The following is a 3,612-nucleotide window of genomic DNA, read 5'->3' as shown; positions in this document are numbered from 1 at the left end:
TGCACGTGTGTCATCTCTCTTTTCTCATTCATATATTCACACATGTGCGCACACACACATACACACACATTAAGACACAACCAGTCATCCACATTAACCTCAAGATCTGTGGTTTGATCATGTGACTCCAGAATGACACATAGCAGCGACATCATCCGCATGTGTTTTATTAAACACGTCACTGTTAATCAATAATGATGATTGGTGATGTGGCAGCGCTGTGGTTTAAAGACGATGGTTTGGGGTTAAAATGACTTTGTTAAGGTCAGAGAAACATGTGGTGGGTTCAAGTCACTACTTCCTTAAAGTTAGGCCACCTTCGTCGTCATGGTTACAATAATAACCCCTAACCCTCAACTGTCCCGACTCACAGCTGGAAACAGGAAATGAACAGCTCTGAAGTCTCCTGTTGGGTTAAAGCGTCTGTCATGTATATAAACGTCATCTGAACGTCATCACTGCTCCACCTCACAGTTACTACGACGACCACCAGATGATCTGTCAATCAAACTAACTATAGTTCATTTTTGGGCGACTGACATCACGACCTGTTGTGTTGTTTTTCTCAGGAGGACAGACTCTTTGATATAACTTGCCTGCAACTGGATTTTTTTTTTACCTTACATTTTTTATATTTTATATAAATCTGAGACTAAAATTAATAATTAAAATTGAAATACAGACTTTCACAATAACTTTTGAAATAAAATAGATGTATAATAACTTGTATGTAGACGTTACTCTATGAGTGGTTTCTACTCTTCATGTGTTAATATTTCTATTCTATTTCTATTTATTTGTCTTCAGTGTCATCTGAGTGTTGTTGGACAACTCAGGGACTTTGTGGAGATGTTGACAAGATTTACGTATTGATTTGTTTATTTTTCGGTACTATTTCCTGATGTGTCCATAAACTTGAATGGACACTCAATAAACAACAGCAGAGAGGAGTCAGGAGTCTTCCTCCATCAGCGCCGCTGTGTCTCTGTGTATAAAGAGGTGTTTCACTGAGTTAATTTGTAGAGCAGTTATTGATCGATGGAGGATGTTTGTAGTTTATCGTCGGCCTGCTGGACTCTCCGTCCGTCCCTCTGCAGCCGTTTAACATGCAGGACTGATCGCCGCCGGACGCTCTGATTGGACATCTGTCAATAAAAGGAATTAACGTGTCGATGGGCGTCCCCCGGACAGAGGTTAGACAGTCCTGCTGAGGACGGCCCCTCCTCCACCCCCCCACCTCTATCACACTGAGCGATTGACAACAGGATTAGAGATGGAGCTCTGCCCCCCCCCCCCCCCCCCCCCCCCAGGTTTCTGAGAAAGCCTCTCCGTTTAAGATTGACAGGTGAGACAGGAAGAAACATTCAGATGCTAAACGACGTTTTCTTCTCCTCCCATCAGACCAGAAACACTCAGACTGTGATGTTCTGTCACGTTATTTAAGTTACACTAACGAACCGTCTGCAGGAGACGTGAAGGATCATCACAGTTACTTTACTCCATCACGTCGTCTTATTGACATCAAAATCTTTTTTCCATATATAAAGTCACATCATAAAGTTTTAAAATCTCAAAGGGAAAGTAAAGAATCAACTTTGTTAGCAGATCAGAGTTATTGATTAGTTGATCAACAGGAAATGAATATTTTGATAACTGAATAATTGTTTCTGTTCTTTTTTGAGCAAAAATACCAAAAAAATTGAAGATGTTTGCATCTCAAATGTAACAATGTGCTGTTTTCTTTGTCATACATAAGAATGAATGTAATATCTGAACATTTTGGACCGTTAGATCCGCAAATACCGGCGAGCAGGTCGGTTACATCACTATCTCAGTGTCTCTCCTCTGCTCCGCTGTGACGTCTATCAGCAGGTCTCAACAAGGGGAGTCACATCCACCTGCTACATGACGCACATTTCCTTATTTGGACATCACTCCCGGAGCTACTGACACTTTAATTTTCTAAAATTAAAGGCATAATAAAAACAAAAACAGGATTTTTAAGCCTCTTTCCACTTTTATTCCAATACAAATACAGATACTGGACTCTCTGCACATCCCTAGTGTTACCTAGTGGTCACATGTTGCGTCCAGCGTGACCTGTGTGAGAAGGAGAAGCAAACGCTATAACTACCATCAGTCCAACCTGTTTTCCCTCCAATAACCACCTCAGTGGACAGTCAGAGATGCTGTTGTTCTACATTTGGCAGTCAGGAATCACAGTTCCCAGAAGACACGTTGCTTTTTGACACGGTTCAATATATTTCAGGTATAATGAACAGTTGTTCTGTTGTCTTGATCCTCCAGTTATGTTCCAGCTCTGCAAACTTATGATGGACAAATCTGAGAAGTTACTGGTTCAAAAATAGTTCATCGACCTCTTGGTGTAATTACTTCATGAAAACATATTCAGTTATTTTATGTTCAATATTATAACAGAAACATTCAGTCAAACAAAATAGACTTTTATGAAAAGAGCCTTTAGATGACTGGCTGGACATTTTCTAGGTCAGTTATATAAACAAAAACATCCAGCACAATAAAACATTTCTGAACTTCTCGTGTAACAATTCATTAAAATGTTAAAATTGGCTTCTGAAGCCAAACAGCAGAAACAGTTCAAGCTTATTAGGAACAAAATTACTGCAGGAAACGTTTGTTCCCAGATTGTGAAACCAAACTGCAGCAGAACAAAGTACAATAAGAACTGAGAGGTGAACCGGTGACCTTTTAGGATTCAGTGTGTCTCATTCAAATGTTCCTCAAGGTTAGAAAATGAATCACTTGGTGAATCCTGTCACATGATGTTGTCACCTGACCTACAGGGCCGGCCGGCCGGGCGGAGGGAGGGATGGAGGGATGGAGGGATGTGTTTGGTGTGTAGATGTAGATGCTGTGGACAGGATGTGTTGTCACTGTTAATTCCTGCCATAAACTCAGCAGCTTGTGTGCATCTCTCTACGTATTGCACAGCCTGATTTAGGACTGCAAGGTCTCTCTCTCTCTCTCTCTCTCTCTCTCTGGCTGCTCCTGCTGCATGTTAAAGAGAGAATCCCACGTGCCGTGCATGGTGCCAGTATCACCACCACCACCACCACCACCACCACCACCGTCTCCAGTAGCCTCGGGATCTCTGGGCGTCCTGTTGTTCGCTGTCTCAGACGTCAGGTATATATCCTGTACAGCTGCTGTAAAATAAATGTGTATTGTGATCTTTTTTTTGTAGATGAGTGAAATTATTAACATCCAGAATTATGTTTGGAAACCAACAAAACCTCCGTATCTGCATCACTGTTGTACAATAAACCACTGCAAAGTTTAACCTTATTAAAAGCTGTTTGTAATATTTTCAGCCTTTAACTTTATCTCAAAAAGGAAAGTTGTTTAGTTTGTCTCGTCTGAAGTGACCTTTTACTTTGTATAAAGATGGTTTTGCAGGCCCAGTATAAAGAATCTGAATCAGCACCAGAGATGAAACACAACATGAACTTTATGATACTTGACCCTCCGTTGATGTTTGATTCATCGTTACCTTAATGGGATATAAAATAAATAAACTTATTGTTTATTGTAGGTTATATACAGTAACATACCTGAGCTGTTGATTGAGGA

This window comes from Thunnus albacares, chromosome 10, assembly GCF_914725855.1.
Source record: "Thunnus albacares chromosome 10, fThuAlb1.1, whole genome shotgun sequence".
NCBI classification, from domain to species: Eukaryota; Metazoa; Chordata; class Actinopteri; order Scombriformes; family Scombridae; genus Thunnus; species Thunnus albacares.
Note: the sequence above shows the minus strand (reverse complement) of the source record.